At 38.5% G+C, this 12,533-nt stretch overlaps 1 long non-coding RNA gene and 1 pseudogene across 1 annotated transcript; one reads left to right on the forward strand and one right to left on the reverse strand.

The window, feature by feature from the left end:
* The first annotated feature begins 102 nt into the window (after positions 1-102).
* On the forward strand, positions 103-12,491 carry LOC121695800. The gene is made up of 3 exons (XR_006026167.1): positions 103-249; positions 2,824-2,829; positions 12,480-12,491. It is a non-coding gene; the product is annotated as an uncharacterized LOC121695800 (long non-coding RNA).
* LOC121695799 lies at positions 911-10,603 on the reverse strand (annotated as a pseudogene).
* Positions 12,492-12,533: the final 42 nt, after the last annotated feature.

A 12,533-nucleotide genomic window follows, 5' to 3' on the forward strand; every position in this document is an offset into this window, starting at 1 on the left:
TGTTTAATGCTGATTGGCTAAAAGGTGTTTTTGGGATGGCGCGAGAAGGAGGCACTTCTTGAGGGCCGAGGGGCATAAAAGATAGACTACAGCCATCCGTAGGTCAGATCTCATTGACGGTTGGTCTGGACATTGTTTGGGCTGTACTATCACTGCAATACGATGAATAAAGATCAGCAGTCTTCAGAGATCTCCTGTCTGCACTGTCTCCTTTGGACGCCTTGTTCCAGAAGTGCTAATTAGTAAATAGTTTAGTGTTAATTGTTAATTGGATTCGGAAGTGGAAATTTTCTACGACATATGATAATCTAGTTTCTTATCATAACTAGTACAAATACACAGCAAATTCCACAGTGTGAAATATTGTACATTAAAATGTGGTTCAGACAAAAAAATTCCATGGCACTCTTGACTATAGGCAACTGACCCACGGCTATCAATGATTTATCAATGTGTCTTCATTTCCACATTCACTGTGTGTGTGTGTGTGTTAGGCACACCTGTGAGAAATAAAATGAGTATTCTTGTATTTTTCCAGGCGTCAAAGGTCTGAGTTTAAGATTAACAATGTTAACATTGTCACCATCACTTCTCTCTCTCTCTCACTCACTCTCTCTCACACACACACACAGCCACTGTCATTTGGCAGGGTGTCTTTTTTTAATTATTTTTATTTATTATGATTTAATCATCAATGTCTAAAAATGGTTAATTGCATGTGTTACATCAAAGTCATGATGCCATCATCTCAGATGTAGCCAACCATTTGTAAAGCGTATGCATGGTTATACTCAGAGTTTCAACAAAAGATAACGTTTCATCACTTTTACTGTACAGATTATTGTTACAACTTTAACAAAATCATTCATGTACAACTATTTTTGAAAATGTACATAATCCTGTTATTTTAATCTGTTAATCTCAATAGACAGCTTTTTACAAACAATACACAATATGCTCTTTACAAAACAATACAATACTCTTTCTCTCTTTTCTCTCTCTCTCACTTTGTTTCTGCCTTTATTTTTACTATGCAAATTCTGGAAAACATTTGTCTCAGTTGACACTATGCTATCTTTTTTTTAATTTGGATGGCAAGTGCTCCTTCGTGATAAAGTGGTTTCGAAGAAACTTAACCAAAGCTACACATGGGGCAAGCAAGCTTGGAACTCCATTCACCCATCCAGGAAATGGCAACTCAGTTAATGTTGGAAAATCCACCTGCATAGGACCAGAATAGCCATTAGCCCAATATATACAGTATATTTGATTGTATAAATGTATACATTCTAAATCATTTAAAGTCATATTTCAGCCATTGGTTTACTTACTGAACTGGGGTCCCAAACAGAATAGGTCAACTCTTGTGTCACTTGAGTGATTAAATAAGCACAAAGAATGACTAATAGTATGAAGGGGCTTGTGAACTTCCATGAGATTTGCCAGAATAGGTTGGGCTTGTGTCCAATCATAAACTCAATGTTTTCATTAAATCTGTAATTATATTGTTAAATATATCCAAGTCATTTTCATGGTAATAGGCAGGTTCCAAGGTTTTCTGATAATGTTACTGTCTGCCTCACATGTGCTTTCGATTAATTGATTTCTACAGGGCTAATATCACTTTGGGATGTTTAGATCAATTGATAAAATCAAACTATACTGCACAATACATTTAATTTATTTTTTTCCCCTAATCACATCTTAAATCTGACATGCCTTATGAGGTATTTCATTGAGTTATGTGATGGAATTAAAGATAGAATTTTATATAAAACCTATCATTATAAGATATATAAAAAAGCCGACCTTCACCGACTTACCTCTCTATTCCATATATGTAAACCACGGTCATTATTTCCACAAACGCCAGGAAGAAAAGAGGAATGGATGCTGCGAAGGAGTCGAAGAGCATCACCCAGTACTGCCCGGACTGCAGTGTAAATATTAACGCAATGACGAAGGAAAATAAGCAGGCCACCCCTGAAACAGAGATTGATATGAAATTTGATATGATTTATGATTTATGATACATTTAGATCAGTCCCCCACCCCAATCCGATACTCCTGCAACTTCTTGCAAACCTTATCTTGCTACGCCCTCTGTGAAGGTACTGCTTCAATCAAAGTGCAATCACCACGCCCACAAACAAATCAGATTGCAGGAAATGGACAGCCAATCCAATTGTAGGTTTCCAACAGCCAGTCAGATTGCAGAATGCCAACAGCTAATCAATATACAGGATTCCATCAGCAAAAGCCAGTTGCGAATTGTTGCACACCATTGTGACCAAACATAGCAAAATGGAGCCAATTTTGCTTTTAAAATAGCCCCAGATTGCAGGGATTCATCAGCTAATCAGAAGACAAGATTTCATCAGCCAATAAGAATACAACACTCCCTTATTCCAACAGCCTTTCAAAAAGCAGAAATCCACAAGCCAGTCAGATTGGTTGATTCTAACAGCCAATCACATTTCAGAAAATTCCAACAGCCTATTAGAGTTGAGGATTCCAACCGTCAATCAGAATGCTGGATGCCCTTAGTCATTCAGATTATTGGAATCCAACAGCCAGTCAGATTGCAGAATTGCAGACAGCAGGAATTTATCATGCCATTGACATTGCAGAATTACATTTGCCAGTCACATTGGAGGATCCTGACAGCCAATCAAAAATGCAGAATTCCATTTGGGTATTTGATATAACTATATTCATGTCTACTTTATTATTATATCTTGATTTTAAAAATGTATGCTACTGTAGTCCACCTGAGATTGCCTCTTTGGGCCATCACTTAGGGAAGATGTGCAGGTCCTGAAGGTCAAGGTCAAGGTCATTTATATATAGTAGCACATTGTAACAGGGGTTGAGCCTATTGATTTGCAATCAAACTAAACATAAAGGCAGATCAAATATGGATGCATAGAAAAAATGCAAATAAATAATTAAATCGAATTTAAAATGGCAGAGCAACACAATGTTAAATGAAATAAAAGGAGAAAAGGTTTGGCTGATTCTAAGTTGCCGAAAGCTTCCCTTCCCCACACTATAAACTTGTGTTTTGAAATTCAAGGACATATGAAGGAAAACACCTTGAAAAAAGATTTCCAACAATGCAATATTTTGAGAAGTGAAACCAAGTGTGTTGTTGAAGTCAGAGGCAGAGCCTGGAGCCAAATATATTTACTTCAGTTTTGTTTAGAATTAACTGGAATAGGAATATTCGAGAGACACCGCTATATTTCTGTACCCATGAATGAAATTGTTTGCCACCATCAATAGTTTACTACCGGAGCATGTGAAGACATGCATACTTCACCTCACTAAGTAGTTTCTGCATGTCACATGTCTGTAGCTCCAGACCCTGAGTGATGCTGGGAAATGTGCTGTTAAGACTCTGAAGAGCTGCCTCGTAGGTATCCTCATTGATGCTCCCCTCAGTTAAATCAAAGGTATTCAGCAAAGTCAAGATATTCCTACAGGCAATTGAACAGTGAACATTTACATCCAAAGTGCTTCACAATCAAAGAAAGACAGAGTTTAATGCCAACAACAACTGATACCTTCAGACAAAAAACAAAAAGTACCTCAGTCCAGACAGAGACAGACATACAGACATAATACAAATGAGATCTCCATCCACAGTTCCCACAGGCTCATTGGCTGTTGAACGCAAGTCGGATGAGTTTTTATCAATGATTTAAAAACAGTCCCAGAAGATGCAGTTTTGAGGAAATAGCTCTCTTACCTACTGGTGCAGGCCTCAAACTTCTCTGTTGCTTGGAAGTCTATGATGCAGTAGACGACTGCAGCAGCGTAGATAGAGGTGACACATGTGACCACCGATAAGATTATTGCATCTTGTTGTTACTAGATAAGTAATAAAACAAACACAAGGATATAAGATAAACAATAAGAAAGACTTCCATCCACAACAATAACAACATAGACATACTTCATTCAACAATTCCTTTGATAAAGTTTGAGTGAACTAAATTAACAGGGTCATTTGATAGGACACTTTTGTTTTTCTGTTTCATTTGAGCTTTTCACTTCCTTATCCAGTCTACTCACTGGACAGGGTTGTAGCTGGAGAAAGAGACGAGGCCGCCCCAAGCAGTTCCAAAGGCGAAGAAGACCTGCGCCCCTGCGTCTAACCACGTCTTCAATAGCTCACTTACCTAGACAGGTATGTAAATGAAGAGTTCAGATTCAAAACCCTCTAAATCCGTCTGACCACTTTTCTTTTAAATGAGCATTTAAATTCAGGCTCCTATAGGTTTTTGCCTATAAATCTATATTTCAGACCAGGAAGAGAGTGGTATTTAGTGGGTTTAGAAGTTAAATTATTTGATTAGTGTATACTATGTGTGGAGAGCATCCCCTCACCATCTTTATCTCATTTTTGACATAGGCGGCATTTAGAGGCTTTTGCATCTGAACCCTTCAAATGTACTTGTATTATTATCTGTTCAGCTTACACTTAATTCATTAAATCTTCGAGTTGTTGTTTGTATATTTATGGTATTTATTTATTGTCATTATTGATAATTGATATTGTACTGACATTATTGTTATCATTACTATTGCTTAATCATGGTGCACCTGCACCATCTTTTAAAAACTGTTTCTGTTCATTTTAAGTATTGTAAGGCTCTTATTCTGTAAGTCACTGTGGACAAAAGTGTCTGCCAAATTCTATCACCATAACCATTAACAACAGCAGACACCTAGGATAGAGTTTGAAGTCAACTTTCATGCCATGTTATACTCGGGGTTCACATCATGTCTACACATCACTTCCATATCAATACACATCACTCTACACATAATGCATGTCCCAAACATACTGTATGTATGTTCACTGTGTGCTCTGTGTGTTCACTAATTCACGGATGGGATAAATGCAGAGACCAAATTCCTTGTGTACCCAAGTATACTTGGCCTAGAAACCTGATTTTTACATTAAGATTTACAGCACAACACTTTAAGGTAGAGTTTATGCCCCTAGATTGCATTGAAGGAGAATTCCGGCGATTTTTCACATAGATCTCTCGAGTGAGGGGATGAGCCTCCATGTTCATGCCCCCAGAGTGTAGCACTGTAGTTGTTGGCTGCAGCAACTTGAGCTAGGTAGAACCGATTGTTTTCAGGGTTTTTTTCCCGTACCAACAGTACTCTGTGACCTTGAGAAACAGAGATCTATGTGAAAAATCGCCGGAATTGTCCTTTAAGATTTGAGTAAGTGGGTGAATTGCGAAACTCACATCAGGAGTAAAAAGGTCCAATTAAAGAACCTTTAAGGGTTAAGCCTCGGATCAGGAAGACAAACAGAACCACGTAGGGTAGAGTGGATGTCACATACACAGCCTAGGGAGAAAAAAAAAGGAGAACAAGTGATTAAACTATATCAACATAGCTGAAAAGAATACAACAGTAAAAAATTAGCAGATACAGTGATACCAAACAAAAAAGAAAAATTGGTGAAAGGAGTTTATTAATGAGTTTAAATTCCCAAAGCATTATATACTACTGGTCATAATGTATGAACGACTAACTATAATCAAATTTAATGTATATAACCTATTCAGTGCTATCACCATGATGCGCATAGATGATTTTAAGGCTGCTCCAAGAATTTGCAAAGACATACTGTACCTTGCCAGAAGCTTCAATGCCCCTGACACAGATTGTATAGAGAAGAAGCCATGCACATGCTAGACTCAAGACCAGCCACCACTGTAGACCACCATGGTCATTGATGCTGGCTGAGGAGTTGAGGGTCACTCTGTACCAGAAGTAGTCTATGGGGGAGCTCAGAGCACACTCAGGAACCAGACCTATGGGGATGGGAAAAGAGCAGAGGTATAGTATGTGTAACCCAACATAGCAGAGGTTTGTAACCCAACCAAACAGAGGTATGTGTAACCCAACATAGCAGAGGTTTGTAACCCAACCAAACAGAGGTATGTGTAACCCAACATAGCAGAGGTTTGTAACCCAACCAAACAGAGGTATGTGTAACCCAACATAGCAGAGGTTTGTAACCCAACCAAACAGAGGTATGTGTAACCCAACATAGCAGAGGTTTGTAACCCAACCAAACAGAGGTATGTGTAACCCAACATAGCAGAGGTTTGTAACCCAACCAAACAGAGGTATGTGTAACCCAACATAGCAGAGGTTTGTAACCCAACCAAACAGAGTATGTGTAACCCAACATAGCAGAGGTGTGTAACCCAATCTAACAGAGCTGTGTAACCCAACGTAGCAGAGGTGTGTAACCCAACCTAACAGAGGTGTGTAATCTAACCGAGCAGAGGTGCGTAACCCAACATACTGTAGCAGAGGTGTGTAACCCAACCTAATAACCCAACCTTAGGAAAATACCTGTCAGACAGGTCTATCAGCTCATTAGTGGAATCACCTATTGCTAAGTGCACGCAGGTATATCAGCTCGTTAGTGGAATCACCTATGCTAAGTGTATATCAGCTCATTAGTGGAATCACCTATGCACGCAGGTAGAACCAAACCGTGAGAGGACTTTTACTTAATTAAATCAGGGTTACCCACCTCTGCATTCTAGGATAATAACAGCCCTAAAATGACTCCAGTTTAGTTAAGTAGTAGAATTAGTGCGGTCATTCATTTTTAAGTACAGCACCAATAATACAGTGATGACTGTAAAGCATGTTCTTATTTCCTCAGTATAAAGAGATGAGCAGGCAGAGGAAATGATAAGCCAGGTTGATAGTGAAGTATAAAGAACCTGTTCTGTTGTCGTTGGCAGGGCAATGGCTCCATGGTAGTGGGTCATGAAAAGAGTTAAAAAGATACCACAGCACCCACGTCATAATGGTGTTGTAATACAGGGCAACCAGGAAACACACCATCATTGAGGCAATACCTATTGGGTACAGATTAGGCAAACAACTAATGAAACCACTCAATTACTGATAAAAGCTTTTTTTTATTGCATGCATATTAAAGGCAGAAAGATGTGCACAGTGACGTGCACTATATAAAAAGCAGACTAAAGTGTGGTTTGTCTTGAGTATTCCCTCATATGATGTCTGAAAAACTGAAAGGTGTGGCACTTTTATCAAAAGCTTATGGCATAGAGATATCAGTCCCCTAACCATATAAGTCTCCTTTTGCTCTATAGTCTTCCCTAGTGGGCAAGATATCCATTGTGCTTTCAGAAGGGTATCTGTGAACAATAACTGTGTTTCCACCAACAGGCTAGTGTACGCTAGGGCTACCTTAGGGCCAGCCAGGGGTTTGCTTATTTGGCTGAAAGCGACTTATTACATTACATTTGGCTGACGCATTTTTAGCCAAAGCGACTTACATATGTCAACTATATTACAAGGGATTACATTGTCCCCGGAGCAACTTGGGGTTAAGTGCCTTGCTCAAGGGCACAATGGTGAAGCCGGGAATTTAACCGACATCTTTCAAGCTACTGCACGCTAGCCCATTTCCTTAACCGCTACACTACCACCGCCCCGACTTATGTCAACTATGACAAGGGCCTATCTTAAGTGCTTTGCTTAACCCTTAAAGGAGTACCGTCACACCGGTGTGACGGGAATGTTGAGAAATGAACATTCTAAAGAATATCTGGGTTCATTGAATTCAACATAGAATTTTAGAACCTTCAATTGTTGCGGAACTTAGAATGTTCAAAAACCTACACCTTTAAGGGTTAAGGGCTCAACAGTGGCAGCCGTACCACCACCTCCCACTACGCTGCCCTCAGGGCTGAGTGTTACTAGAGAGGGTTCAAGCAGAGCGAGAGGCGCAAACGTTCGACAATTTCCACGTTCGATTATTGCAAGGGGGGGGGGGGGGATCCCCCTTTATGCAGACCAGAGTAAGCCCTTGCTGCACTAATGTCAATGGAGACTTGTGGAATTTTACCAATAAATTGGTCATTGTGTCTTTCTGGATTTGTTGAGGGTTTTTTGGAAAATTGTGTCATAATCTGTAAGTGCTTGGGATCATTTCAAGCCTAATAGTGTAATTTGTTCGGATTTGTAATAAAATAACTTAATATTAGACCATGCTGCTGCCAGTTACTGCGAATTTGCAACAGTATATTAAGTTTAAGTGAAGTCCTTTCAATTACTAGTCACTTGTTAGCGCATAGCTGTATTGCCATAGCTACTACCATCCACTTGTATGGCGTTTTAAGCTAGCATTAGCTAACCAGCTAGCTCGGTTCACATGACTAATTAAATTATTTATATCATGTCCTAAAGAATGATTCATTGATATTATACATGATTATAGACAATAATACTCTGAACACATTTATGTTTATCTGTTCTTATTGCTTATTACCATGACTAGCATTCTAATTGTTTCTTGAAATAAACTGCTTCAGACCAGGTTGAAATCACAAAAATGTGCCTAAATAAAAATCCTCAGGCATTTTTGAGTAAAAGTTGGCAAATAAACTATTCTAGGGGTATTTTTAATGCTGAATCCATTTTTGCTGTTTGCCAAGCTGTATTTCTTACATGAAACTCAGTAGAGTGTAAAATCCAAGATGACGCCTTATATGGCAAAATGAGCAAATTTCTCAGCACTGGTTTAACGATAAACTTTTTATTGTGATATAGCATTTATTGAGGAAAGGTCATCTCTAAGCTGGACTATTGTAATTCACTATTAGCTGGCTTACCCGCTTGTGTAACAAGATCATTACAGCTGATTCAAAATGCTGGAGCACGCCTGGTCTTCAATCAGCCAAAGAGGACACAATTAACTCCTCTCCTAGTTACTCTCCATTGGCTCCCTATAGTAGCCAGAATTAAATTTAAATCTCTCACTTTGGCCTATAGGACACTAACTAGATCTGCTCCTAGTTATTTTAATTCAATAATCAAGCCTTACATCCCCAACCGCCCACTGCGGTCTTCTGGTGAGCGTATGTTGTGTCGACCAGTCATGAAAACTGGGTCTAATTCCAGACTCTTTTCTTCAGTGGTTCCATGTTGGTGGAATGAACTGCCCAGTGCTCTCCGTTCCTGTGTTAGTTTTGGGTCGTTTAAGAGGGGTCTAAAGACATTCCTATTCAACATATACTTAGTTGTTTAAGCGCTTATGTTTTATGGTTTATATAATGTTGTTTTATTTTAATTGGGCTGTTAATTAATTTGACATTGTTGTTTATTGTTGATATTCTCCTTAATATAGTCTTAGCATGTCATTGTTTTTATATTATTGATTGAATTGACATTATTGTTTTATTATTGCCTTTCCCCTTTTTTACATTGCTTTTTATTAGGCTATTGCTTGAATTGATATTATTGTGTACTACAACTATTCTCCTTGCTATATTTGACCTACATTTTAATCTGTTCCCTGTTCAATTTTAAATATTATTATGTTGTTTTGTATTTATGTGTCGCTTTGGACAAAGGCGTCTGCTAAATCCATAACCATAACCATAACCATTATTAAGAGAGAAAGTTTATTTAGTGACGTAAGGTGACACTCCCACTTATGCAGACCGGAACTGTCCCGTTTTGCTCCCATAGTAACGAATTACGTTGCTCTATCTTGCTAGTAATCAAGGATCTTTGGTGTTACTGCAGTCTGCTATAGTGCACGACTCACCGACCCCTCCGAGGTATGGATGGATGGCTCGCCACACCCCTAGATTGCCCTTTCTCAGCCTCTGGCCGATGGCAAACTCCATGAGGAGAAGAGGGGTCCCCTCCAGGACCACCAGGACCAGGAAGAGGATGATGAACGCACCTGGGCATTAGAGTGGCCAAAATCAGGAAGTAGATTTTAGTAGAATCAGGACTAGAAGCAACTCTGTGAGAGGATGTGCCTGGACTTTACAATAGCAGTCAAATTATTTGTTACTATTATATTATAATCAGGAGAATTATATTTTAATAGTACAAAAGTATAGAGTTTGGTTCCAAAACGCTATATCCTTAATTTAATTTTTTATTTTTTATTTAATTCAATTTGAATTTTGAATTTCAGTGGAACTATAATTGGGTTATTGTTATTTGATTTATCTTTACTCAATCAAAACAGCACAACTGCAATTTTATTAATATGACCTGAAATACACAATTAACATGACTTAACATGACATGGAGATACAACATGTTGGAACCAAACCCTTAATGTGTTATTATTATTATTATTATTATTATTATTATTATTATTATTATTATTATTATTCCTCTGAATTAGTATTAGTATTTAGTAGATGTTAGCCTGACATCCTAATCAAGTCTTCTAGCATTATGTAATAATGATTATATAATCTTTTTCTCAACCTTACAGTACCTCCTCCATGGCTCTGGCACAGGTAAGGAAAGCGCCAAACATTTCCCAGTCCAATGCAAAATCCGATACAGGTCAGCATGTACTGAGCCTTATTGTCCCATTTGGGCCTCCGTCCAGCCTCCTCTTCCAACCTCTCCAGGTCTGCCAGAGTCTGTACACGGTCATCCAGACCAACGTTAGATAGCCTCCACTTCATGTCTGGACTGGTCTTCCTCTGTTGTTTTCTGTCAGTCTGAATTTAGAGGCAGTGTCCCCCACGCCCGGTCACCCTGGTGGACAGGGGTGGATCTTTTATTCCATCGACTGAAATGAGGTCAACCTTTTTTTTAAATTCGATTGTTTATTAACCGTAATATAACACACACTCACCTTAGCCTTCCACTCTTCCATGCAAGAGTGGATGACATAATGCGCTGGTTGTATTATTTATGTTATGATGAGCAAGGTATCAGTAGTTTCTACATATGTTTTGCCTCAGTAATCAGAGCTTGAGTACTCCAGTCTGGTCTTGATCTCAAGACCATTTTTTGCTTACTTGGTCTCGTCTCGGAATTGAAAGCAAAAATACTCGGTCTTGACTCGGTCTCGACCTACACTGGAAGGGGGTGGACTCCTTTTCCCCCCATTTTTTTGGTGTAATTGTGTATATTTCATAGTATATTCTAAAATATCCACCATTACAGACATTCTTATTTTAATGAAAATTATAATATTGACTGGTGTTAAATTATATTCCATGGTGCTATGCTGCGCAGTGCAAAAGTGCGGGGTTATTCTGGAAAGGGTTGAAGTAGCCTGACCTATGGTTTTGGCATAATCTGTCATTCTAATGCGTGCCTCTGTTTGTAATAATTGACAAGATGAGTGAGCAATCTGCAATTATTAAATTTGGTTACTTGAACCACAATTCAACACATTTAACTTGAATGAAATGTCGACATCATGCCATACATAATTTTGACTCCAGATGAGTTCCTAGTCAAGTATTGTTCAGAAAAGAAGTTTGGTAAACAAATGTGTGCTAGACTTCACTTATAGCCAACAATTCCCACTCTACCCTTTGGGAATTTAACTGTTGAATATGATACTTGGGTGATGTTAAATGTAAGTAATGCAGTCTTGATGCAGTCTCGACTCGGTTTTGCTTCCGCAAAGACACGGTCTTGACTCGGCCTCAGCTGCATTTAAAAACCAACGGACTCGGTTTCGACTCGGTCTTGACCCTTTAAAGACTCGGTCTCAACTCGGTCTCGTCCCCATCAATACTAGTGTGTCCCTGTTCGTAATGTCAAAAGTGTCACAAGTTCTCTTTGCATTCTCTGGTTCACAACTTGTTTGCATCACTAGATTAGCACTGATTAATGTAACGGCAGCCTATTCATTTAGCTTATTCATTCCACATAAACTGCATCATCATCAGTTGATCAGTGATGACATTGTAATGAAATCCTGTTCCTGATTTTTCTATCATTGCTTGACATGATCTCTATTTGTCGGTTGTAGACTATCAAAATTACTGTTAAAGTTATTGCTGGAGTTTTACTGAGCTGATGAAATAGTCTTCTTAGACCCAACACTCCATTGGTCATTCAGTGGGCAAACATACAGTAGTCCCCATCTACAACAATGTCATAGATAAATGGATATTTTGTATGTATGAATATAAGGAATATAATTTGACCAAATTAATTTAACAGCCGTACAGTAAACCATGTAGCATTGCAAGGCCAGCCCATACTAGAGTTTAACAGGCCTCAGAATAAGAGGGATGGTCATTTGTGATTCATCACTTTCACTGTTATTTGTCCGTAATTATGTTTTACATGTTTGTTTAAAATGTGATGAACTAATAAGATGTAAAATGTTTGCACACTGCCATGCATTTATTTGAATATGGTCATTGGTATGGTATTTGACGCTTTCATCCAAAACAACTTCCACCCCCACTGAAGAAACCCACTGGCGCCCATATCTGAACTTGCCATTTCACTACATCCACAGCCGTAAGCAGAAGTGAAATTAAACTTAAATGTGTGCATTAAAGTGTTACCAAATTGTTTCAGAATTGCAACAAAGATATCTTTCTTGTAAACGAAGGTGCAGTCTGCAGTAGTTTACTCAATTCCAAAGAAAATACACGTTCATGGGTTTTTAGTGTTTTGGAAACAGACGTCAATGGGCGTATTTTCAGACCAATAAAAATTTCCTA

This window comes from Alosa sapidissima, chromosome 21, assembly GCF_018492685.1.
Source record: "Alosa sapidissima isolate fAloSap1 chromosome 21, fAloSap1.pri, whole genome shotgun sequence".
In the NCBI taxonomy this organism is placed as follows: domain Eukaryota; kingdom Metazoa; phylum Chordata; class Actinopteri; order Clupeiformes; family Clupeidae; genus Alosa; species Alosa sapidissima.